The sequence below is a fragment of the Scyliorhinus canicula genome, chromosome 6, assembly GCF_902713615.1.
Source record: "Scyliorhinus canicula chromosome 6, sScyCan1.1, whole genome shotgun sequence".
Taxonomy (NCBI): domain Eukaryota; kingdom Metazoa; phylum Chordata; class Chondrichthyes; order Carcharhiniformes; family Scyliorhinidae; genus Scyliorhinus; species Scyliorhinus canicula.
The window spans coordinates 210,150-221,400 of record NC_052151.1 but is presented as its reverse complement, the minus strand read 5'-3'; positions in this window follow the sequence as shown (position 1 = coordinate 221,400).

The following is an 11,251-nucleotide window of genomic DNA, read 5'->3' as shown; positions in this document are numbered from 1 at the left end:
TCTGAGCGTCACTCCCTCGGAGACAAGTTCCGGGCGTCACTCCCTCGGAGACAAGCTCCGAGCATCACTCCCTCGGAGACAAGTTCCAGGCGTCACTCCCTCAGAGACAAGCTCCAAGCGTCACTCCCTCGGAGACAAGCTCCGGGTGTCACTCCCTCAGAGACAAGCTCCGAGCGTCACTCCCTCTGACAAGATCCGAGAGTCACTCCGTCTGAGACAAGCTCCGGGCGTCACTCCCTCGGGGGACAAGTTCCGGGCGTCACTCCATCTGAGACAAGCTCCGAGCGTCACTCCGTCTGAGACAAGCTCCGGGCGTCACTCCCTCGGAGACAAGTTCTGAGCGTCACTCCCTCGGAGACAAGCTCCGGGCATCACTCCCTCGGAGACAAGTTCCCAACGTCACTCCTCGGGGACAAACTCGAGCGTCACTCCGTCTGAGACAAACTCCGAGCGTCACTCTGTCTGAGACAAGCTCTGGGTGTCACTCCCTCTGAGACAAGGTCTGGGCGTCACTCCCTCGGAGGCAAACTCTGGGCGTCACTCCATCTGAGACAAGCTCCGGGCGTCACTCCATCTGTGACAAGCTCCGAGCGTCACTCCGTCTGAGACAAGCTCCGAGCGTCACTCCCTCGGAGACAAGCTCCCAGCGTCACTCCCTCGGCGACAAGCTCCAAGCGTCACTCCGTCTGAGACAAGCCCCTGGCTTCACTCCCTCGGAGACAAGCTCCAGGTGTCACTCCCTCGGACACAAGCTCCGGGCGTCACTCCCTCAGAGACAAGCTCCGGGCATCACTCCATGAGAGACAAGTTCGGAGCGTCACTCCCTCGGAGACAAGCTCAGGGTGTCACTCCCTCGGAGACAAGTTCCGAGCGTCACTCCCTCGGAGACAAGCTCCGGGCGTCACTCCCTCGGAGACATGCTCCTGGCGTCACGCCTTCTGAGACAAGCTCCATGCATCACTCCGTCTGAGACAAGCTCCGAGCGTCACTCCGTCGGAGACAAGCTCCGGGCGTCACTCCCTCGGAGACAAGCTCCGTGCGTCACTCCGTCTGAGACAAGCTCCGAGCGTCACTCCCTCGGAGACAAGCTCCGGGCGTCACTCCCTCGGAGACAAGCTCCGGGCGTCAGTCCCTCGGAGACAAGCTCCGACCGTAACTCCCTCGGAGACAAGCTCCGGGCGTCACACCCTTGGAGACAAGCTCCGGGCGTCACTCCGTCTGAGAGAAGCTCCGGGTGTCACCGCCTCGGAGACAGCTCCGAGCGTCACTCCCTCGGAAACAAGCTCCGGGCGCCACTCCCTTGTAGACAAGATCCGGGCGTCACTCCCTTGGAGACATGCTCCGGGCGTCACTCCCTCGGGGACAAGTTCCGGGCGTCACTCCGTCTGAGACAAGTTCCGGGCGTCACTCCGTCTGAGACAAGCTCCGGGCGTCACTCCGTCTGAGACAAGCTCCGGGCGTCACTCCGTCTGAGAGAAGCTCCGGGCGTCACTCCCTCGGAGACCAGCTCCGGGCGTCACTCCCTCGGGGACAAGCTCCGGGCATCACTCCGTCTGAGACAAGCCCCTGGCTTAACTCCCTCGGAGACAAGCTCCAGGTGTCACTCCCTCGGACACAAGCTCCGGGCGTCACTCCGTATGAGACAAGCTCCGGGCGTCACTCCCTCAGAGACAAGCTCCGGGCATCACTCCATGAGAGACAAGTTCCGAGCGTCACTCCCTCGGAGACAAGCTCCGGGTGTCACTCCCTCGGAGACAAGTTCCGAGCGTCACTACCTCGGAGACAAGCTCTGGGCGTTACTCCCTCCGAGACAAACTCCGGGCGTCACTCCCTCGGAGCCAAGCTCCGGGCGTCACTTTCTCGGAGACAAGTTCCCAGCGTCACTCCCTCAGAGACAAGCTCCGGGCGTCACTCCCTCAGAGACAAGCTCCGGCGTCACTCCGTCGGAGACAAGCTCCTGGCGTCACTCCCTCAGAGACAAGCTCCGAGCGCCACTCCCTCGGAGACAAGCTCCGGGCGTCACTCCCTCTGAGACAAGCTCCATGCGTCACTCCGTCTGAGACAAGCTCCGAGCGTCACTCCGTCGGAGACAAGCTCCGGGCGTCACTCCCTCGGAGACAAGCTCCGAGCGTCACTCCCTCGGAGACAAGCTCCGGGCGTCACTCCCTCGGAGACAAGCTCCGGGCGTCACTCCCTCGGAGACAAGCTCCGAGCGTCACTCCCTCGGAGACAAGCTCCGGGCGTCACTCCGTCTGAGAGAAGCTCCGGGTGTCACCCCCTCGGAGACAGCTCCGAGCGTCACTCCCTCGGAAACAAGCTCCGGGCGTCACTCCCTTGTAGACAAGATCCGGGCGGCACTCCCTTGGAGACAAGCTCCGGGCGTCACTCCCTCGGGGACATGTTCCGGGCGTCACTCCGTCTGAGACAAGCTCCGGGCGTCACTCCGTCTGAGACAAGCTCCGGGCGTCACTCCCTCGGAGACAAGCTCTGAGCGTCACTCCCTCGGAGACAAGCTCCCAGCGTCACTCCCTCGGAGACAAGCTCTGGGCGTCACTCCCTCGGAGACAAGCTCCGGGCGCCACTCCCCTCGGGAACAAGATCCATGCGTCACTCCGTCTGAGACAAGCTCCGAGCGTCACTCCCTCGGAGACAAGCTCCATGCGTCACTCCATTTGAGATAAGCTCCGAGCGTCACTCCTTCGGAGACAACCTCTATGCGTCACTCACTCGGAGACAATCTCCGGGCGTCACTCCGTCTGAGAGAAGCTCCGGGCGTCACTCCCTCGGAGACAAGCTCTGGGCGTCACTCCCTCGGAGACAAGCTCCGGACATCACTCCCTCGGAGACAAGCTCCGGGTGTCACTCCCTCGGGGACAAGTTCCGGGCGTCACTCCGTCTGAGACAAGCTCCGGGCGTCACTCCCTCTGAGACAAGCTCCGGGCGTCACTCCGTCTGAGACAAGCTCCGGGCGTCACTCCGTCTGAGACAAGCTCCGGGCGTCACTCCCTCGGAGACAAGCTCTGAGCGTCACTCCGTCTGAGACAAGCCCCTGGCTTCACTCCCTCGGAGACAAGCTCCAGGTGTCACTCCCTCGGACACAAGCTCCGGGCGTCACTCCGTATGAGACAAGCTCCGGGCGTCACTCCCTCAGAGACAAGCTCCGGGCATCACTCCATGAGAGACAAGTTCCAAGCGTCACTCCCTCGGAGACAAGTTCCGAGCGTCACTACCTCGGAGACAAGCTCTGGGCGTCACTCCCTCCGAGACAAGCTCCGGGCGTCACTCCCTCGGAGCCAAGCTCCGGGCGTCACTTTCTCGGAGACAAGTTCCCAGCGTCACTCCCTCAGAGACAAGCTGCGGGCGTCACTCCCTCAGAGACAGGCTCCGGCGTCACTCCGTCGGAGACAAGCTCCTGGCGTCACTCCCTCAGAGACAAGCTCCGAGCGCCACTCCTTCGGAGACAAGCTCCTGGCGTCACGCCTTCTGAGACAAGCTCCATGCGTCACTCCGTCTGAGACAAGCTCCGAGCGTCACTCCGTCGGAGACAAGCTCCGGGCGTCAGTCCCGCTGTTTTTTAAATTCACCTATATGTTTTTAGAATTCCCTTTATACCAACGAACCTTACGGGCCACTATTCTAAAAACCGCGAACAGGGAACTTCCTCCCTTACTCCAGTACAGGCCTCTGAGAGTGCTATTCGGGTCAAACTCTCCTTTCAAGTTATCCCCCGGTATAACTCCTACCTTCACTGAAGAATTTTACTTACTTACCCCTTAATGGCATCGATGTCACGGGTCCTGCGTTCTTAAGGAAGTGAAGTAAGCTAATAACCACTTTTTCAGGTTAAATTATTTTATTATTAACATACTCTTTCTATCTCATTAAATTAAAAACATTATTTACTTTTTGATGTTGTCTGGTTGGTTGGTGAGGCCTTCAGACTCTCTCTCTCTCTCTCTCTCTCTCTCTCTCTCTCTCTTTCACTTTCAAGCCTCCTGGTCTTCTCTCCTGGTGCAGTTTTCTCTTTTCCGGCTGCTGTGGCTCTTGCTGTCCTTCTTGCTTCTTCGGGTGCCGCTGGTGTTCTGCCTCTGGTGTCTTTGTTCTGCTTCTTGCCTCGTGGGGAGAAAAAGGGGAGGAGTCTGAAGTCCACGCTGGTTTCTTTGTTTCAGCTGTTCTGATCGGGACCTCTGATAAGGATCGGACTTCGGGTCTTAAAGGGGCAGTCCATCACAATTTTCCAACAACACAAAGAGATTTTTTAAAACTTTTTTCTTTTGCCTTTTTCCTGCTGCAGGTTGTAATAACCATTCTGATAGACTGAAATTGCTGCCCACAGTTTCTGTGCCCTTCAGCTGCCACCAACCTCTTGTGGGATCTTTCCCTGCACTCTCCCCGATCAGATGTTGGCAGACCTCTATGTTTCAAATGACACATTCTGTATTTTCCAGAACACCCCGTCTTGACATTTGAAACATTACTATAATTTGGTTTATTGTCCCCCCATCCAATTGTACTAACCTACATCCCTGATCATTGTCATTTGTATGCCTATCATAGACCAGTGTCAATACGAGTCTTGTTTTCCATTTCTGATTGGAATGTGGTAATTGTGATATCTTTTACCCCCCACTGATCCCCTAGTCTTATTAATTTAAAATGTTCAATTGATCCTGCTTGTATTCCTAACTTCCCCATTAATGTCTAACATTGTCGTGAATCATGTAAGTCTGCCAACCCCTGGTTTACATGAGAGAACATCTTTCTGACAACGTGTATATTTTTCATTTCAGCATTTACAAAACCGCATTGAACCGTCTCTTTTTTTTTTTTTTTCTCTTCCCAAACAAATTCTCCTTATTGTTCTATACATAGTAAAATTTTTATCTTATCTTAACACCTTATACATTACCTAACCAATAGACTGTGTGTTACACTTTACATATTTTCAACTGTTAACAATTTAATATCAATATCGAAACATCGCTTCTTGGCTTTTGGAACAATCATTATTACATACTAACTAACCCTCTATTAAAACATTCACAGTTTAGAAATGCGGATCAAGTTATTTAACGACACACATACCCCCCTTCTCATATATATACACAACAGTCCCTATCAATTTACATGAAAATAAAAAAATTTTCTTATCAACGATTATAGCTCTTCAATGCAATATTGTTTTGTTGCATTGGTAACAATTTTCCCGCCGTAGTATCAAGCTACTGAAATTCTTAACCTATTATCATTGATCATATTGGGGTTCCTCGTCAGTCGCTGCTATCTGCTGCCGAGACCTTAATGATTCCACTGCGTAGTACATACCCCATGGAGACCACAGATCATCCATCAACTAATGTCCAGTTAGAGATGTCTGACCGGGGGTTTCACTGTCCAGTTATAATTTGATATTCTAATTTGCATTTAATTCCCTCAAATTTGTAGCCAATTATATCATTAGTTTCCCCCCAATCCTGTCGAACAGATTCTTCTCTGGAGTGTAGTTCTCTTCCTTCTTGCGACCTGGTTTGTTATTAATTTTTTCCACCTGAAAAAGCAAATGAACAGATCAAGGGTGGAGAGGGCCCTATTCTTTAATTCGGATTATCCCAGAAGTGCCCTCTCCAGGACTTCCGGATTCCTTTTGCCATCATTTCTTTTTGAACTGGTTTATATTCCATATCCTTGATGTAGTCAAGCCTCCTTCTGTCATTGCACCCCTGAGTGAGATTCGAAGAATCTCAAACTCCTCTGATGCTCACTGGGTCGTGTGTTTCAAGCGTGACACAATTTCTTTTGCTCCAGACACCATGCTTCTCTAATTCAATTGTATGTGTACCCAGAATCTGAACAATCTTGTCTTTACATTTTACAGTCTCGCGAATGATTTTCCCCGCAGTCTTAGTTGGTAACTTCACCCAAACTTCGTCTCCTACTTGATAATTCCCAGATTCACTTGGGTCTCCTTGTCCCTGGGGGACAGAGGTTCCAAGGTTGCTATTAAGATCAAATACTATTCTTTCAATGTCTTTATCCCAGCCTTTATTATTCTGATTCTTTATGATCCAATCCTTTACTTTTCTTACAGACCTCTCAGCCATTCCATTACTCTCAGGTGCATATTTCACGGCCCAATTGATTGTTATTCCTCTGTCAGCACAAAAGTTAATAACAGTATTGTTTCTAAAGTGTGGCGCGTTGTCCATTCGGATCGATTCTGGTCTACCTCTGGAGGTCATCATTTCTGCCAATACCCTTTTGGTTGTGGCTCCATTTGCTTTGCTGGTTGCTCTAAGGTCAATTTCTCCCGTGCAGCTATCAGCTTTGACTAAAAAATACAAATTACCTTTGCTGCTTCTGGGAAAAAGTGGTCCTGCATAATCTAATGACCATTCCTGCATTGGTTTCTCAGTTTTTATGCTCCCATATGTTTTATTTCCTCTCTGTCCTCCACAGGCCATACATCTCTCACATTTTCTCCTTACTGCAGTTAAATGTTGTCTCCAATAGGCTATTTTAAGTCCCAACTTCTTCAACTCCCTTGAGACTACAACATGACCCCCATGTCCTGTGGCTTCATGTACTTGCTTAATTATCATTTGATGGTCGGCTGCTGAGTTCCCAAGAGTCCCCAAGATTATTGTCCTAAGTCTGGCTAATTCATCCACTTCCTGATTCCCCTTACACAGTTCCCCAATTCCTTTTGTGTGTGCTTTTTGATGAATTGTCTGGATCTCCATATCGGCTAAAATTTTATCTATCTCTTCCCACTGTTCTTTCTGTTCCAGTAGTTTATTTCTACCGTTCGTCCAACCGTTTAGTTTCCAAAACTCCAAATCTTTCTCCAATCCTTGCTGCACGAAAAAGCTATCGGTTACAACGGTAACTTCCTGCAGCTTTCGCTGGTGACACTCCTTTAGCCCTTGCAATACTCCCTCTACCTCAGCTGTCTGAGCTGATCCAATGATTACTCCCTGTTCCTCCACTACTATGTTTCCTGAATTTTTTAAAATGAATGCCCATCTGGCTTGTTCTTCGTCCTTCTTGACTTTACTACCATCAGTATATAATACCCAAGCATTCACCAACTCCGTTTTACTAACTGGCTCATCAAGTTTCTGTCCCTTTTGAATATTATGAACAAACATTAAGTCAGGGTTTAGAAGAATGGTTTCCCATCTTTCCCATCGAGCTGTATTCGCGCCTTGCTGGCAAATCTGTCTCTTGGTTAGCTCCTTTAACTCCAAAAACTCAGTGGTGACATAAATTTTCTTACCACCCGACAAGTTTTCTATCTCTGCTATTCTCTTTGTTATAGCTGCTAGACATTTCTCGATGTTTGAAAACTTTTGTTCAGCTCTCGACCAGTTTCCTGTCAGATGTTTGATAGGTGTCTGATTGCTAAGATTAGCAAGTACCATACCATATCCATTTTTATATATGTCTAATTTAATGCTTAAATCATCCTCTTCTTGTCTCCCAACTAATGACCCCGATATCGCAATTGCTGCCTTTAACTGATCTAACCCTCTCTGGGCCTCGCGGGTCCAAATAAAATCCCCTTTCAAGGTTTGATAAATGGCTTTAGCATAGAGACTGAAGTCCTTCACTACTGGCCTTAGATATCCCAACATTCCCATTATTTTTTGAACCCCTTTTTTCGAAACCGGCGCAGTAATTTCAGCTATCTTCTTCCTCATTTCAATACTGGCCTCTCTACCTTCCTTCGATACTGAATAACCCAAATAGTTGACTTCGCTTCTCCCAATTTGACATTTCTTTAGCCCTATTTTAAAGCCTGCTTCACCAAGTGTCTTAATGATCCTGGCCACTCTTTCCACATGTTTGTCCTGATCGTCATCTCCAATTAATATGTCATCGATATATACTAAGGCCAAATCATCTTGAATCAGCTCCCTGATTACTGCCTGAAAGTGATTTGGAGAATTAACATATCCCTGTGGAAGTCTACAATATACATAATGCTTAGTTCCAAAGGTGAATGCTGTTTTCTCCCTGCTGTCTGGGTCTAATGGAACACTCCAGAATCCATTCGCCAAATCTATACTAGTTAAGTAAGTTTTTCCCGCGACTTGCTCTAAGGTAGCTTGTGGATTTATTAAATATCTCTTGTCCTTCTTTGTGACTTTATTTAAAGCTTTGTAATTTGTTACCATTCTAAATGTGCCATCTGGTTTTCTTACTACCTGAAGTGGACTATTTGTTGAGGCATATGTGACCCCTTGAATAATCCCCTGCTGCTCCAATTCCTTGATTATTATCTCCAGCTCACTCTTAGCTCCTCTAGGCAAAGGATACTGTTTTTGAGGTCTGTGTTGTCCCCCGTGAATTGTGTGTTGAAATTGCTGGCTAAGCAAACCTGTGTCATTCTTACCTATCGCTAGGTTTGCTCCCATCAGTACTTCTTCCATCTTCTTCCAAGCTTCGTCATTTAAAATACTTTTCTCTTTCTGTTTCCTTATTTCCTCCATGTTATCAATTGGTTTTAATATCCTTATTTTTCCAGTATCTATTTTTATTAAATCTTTCCCTGCCATCAGATTATCAGTTCCTGATATTGCCAGTAATTCTCCCAATCTAACTTCTGGTCTAATATCCTTATTCCCTAATGCTCCTTCTACTATGTATTTCTTTCCTGTCGGATTTCCAGCTTCTTCCCTTATCATTGATATCTCAGCCCCTGTGTCCACTATACATCTTTCCCCCTTGTATACTACTACTAATTCTCCTTTGTCTGTTTCTGTTGTTAGATTTTGTATAGCCTGTTTAAGGGGAGAAGCCGAATCCTGTCCATATATACCGGGGCCTCCTCTGCCTCCTCCTCGGAATCCCCCTCGCGAGCGTCCCGGATACCCTTCTGGTGGTTGATATCTACCTTGCTCAATCCTCCCCTGACCAGCTGCTCTTCTTCTCCTATCCTCAATGAATCTGTCTCTTTCCTCCCGACTGAGGGCTAGGAATTGTCCCCTTGGTAAATAATCTAGATTTTGTGGTGGAGGTGGCCCTTGTGACCGCAAATTATACCCATGTTGTGGCATTGCTGGTTGTGCTGGATTTTGTTCCGATTTGTCAGGTATCTGTCGGTTTGGTGGTCTAATCTGAGCATTTTGTGTTGAAACATTATTTTGGGCAGCTGCTCTTTTTTGTTCCCCTTTTGTGTGTTTATCCTTAAATGCTTTGCCTGCCAAATCAAATTTAACCAGTTCTCTTCCTATTTCTCTTCTAGAGGTCGTTAACAGTATTATTGAGAGGCTTTTTCCTCCTGGAATCTTGGGTCCTAATTCCCTCAGGAATCTGACTACATCGACCCCCTCTTCCTTATTAACCTCATATATTCGGTCGATATATGGTGTGAGGTGTTCCCCTGCATATGCTGCCTCTGTCATCTCTTTCATTAAATTAGCTCTCTCATTTCCCAAATCTAACTCATTTATTAAATCTGCGACTTCGCCTGTAACTATTTCTCCCACTGTATGTAAATCAATCAATTTGGTGGATTCTCCTGATGCCCCCATTTTCTTCGCTAACTGTTTTAACCTCTGTGAATACTCAATTCTACTCTCCCCATGTTTCTTTGGGCCTGCTGTCTTCATTACGGCTGCTACTATTTTATACGGTACCATGCCTCCCTGTCCTTCCTCTGGACCTGGTGTAAATGACTGAACTATTTTCTCACTTCTGGGGCATGGTGTTCTCAAAGGGGCACCTCTATCTGGGTCCCTATATTCGGAGAAATGTATCCGTCGTCGTACCGGTTCTTCCTCAAAATAGGGGGTACCATGTTGTGCAAACTCTTCCACCGATTCTATATATTCTTCAAACCTTGCACTTGGTACCTGGCTATCTCGTGGAGCATAACTTGCCCTATCCATTGGAGTAGGAGCAGTTTTTTGGGGTCTTGGACGATTCTGTATCCTTTCCTGTGGTCTTAGTGCTGCTATTATCTGGCCTTGTGTTTCTGTGCTGTTCCTTACCCTACTCATGGCTCTTCCGAAACTGTCATACCCTTTGCTCATTTGCCAAATTTTAGCTTTGGGGGTAACGTTTGGTAATTCTAGTAATTTCGAAGAATCAATTTGTTGACTTCCGCCTAATATTTCTCCTATTTTAAGTCCCCTAGCTGTAACCTCTCTTTCCCATCCTTCCTGATCTCTATGGTGTACCATTTCTGCTTCTGGATTATACATATAATACGGTACATCCTTATTTACTGGTTGATAAGTGGAAGGTTGTTGGTGTTTCCAGTGATCGCTATAATCCCCTATTTCTAATGGTTTAGAATTTTTTCTATTCCCTATTCCTCTCTTTGGTTTGACTATTTCCTCATTCTCGGATGAGGATGATAATTCTTCCTGTCCCATCACAGGAGGCGCCATAATCCCAACTATGCCTTGTTCCTCTTCACTTTCTTGTGGTTCAACGAAATGATCGATAAACGCTTCTTTCTTATGTGTGGCAGATTGCTGAGGCCAATTTTCTTCCTGAAACAGACTTGGATCTGGGTATGGAAAATTGTATCCCGTTGGGAAATTTTCACAGGAGTCCGAATTCTCTCGGCTATCTGATTCTAGGCCTGATTCCTCGTCACTTTCCATTTCTAATGGTTCATTTTTCTGCAGTTGTTTTATATATTTGCCTACCACTTCAGAGTTAATTTTGTGTTTACTATGGATCTGTATTATTTCTGTCCTGTTTACTCCGTCAATGATTTTAATCAGTTTGGAACACACTTTGCCCACTTGAGCAGCTGCATGCTTCTGTCTGTGTCCAAATACGATTAGTGATTCAGCTCGCTTTTCAAATGCAAACTGACAAAGTGCTTTAAGGACCCGGACTGAATCTGTATATTGCAGGGCTTTTGGCACTCTAACAAAGAGGGAGATATCTCCGTCTGGATACATATCTCCTGTCCAGGATTTCTTTTGCTCTTTTAATTTCTTCCATTCCCTTTTCATTTCTACATTTCTCTTGACCGTATCCCAGGGCATGAGAATTACCCTAATTGCCATTTTCGGATTTTTAGTTCTGTTCCTGGTTGTCCCTTTCAGGTGCACTCTGAAATTAAGGATAAGTACCCTTTCTGGGCCCTATCCAAGGCTGACCAAGGCACTATCTTCCTGCTCTAGTTAAGGGTCGATTGATTATTGGTTTCTGAATATAAGCGTCCCTATTTTCCAGAAAATGTCCGCACAATCCGCCTTACTCTGAGGATGATTTATTCTTTAGCCCT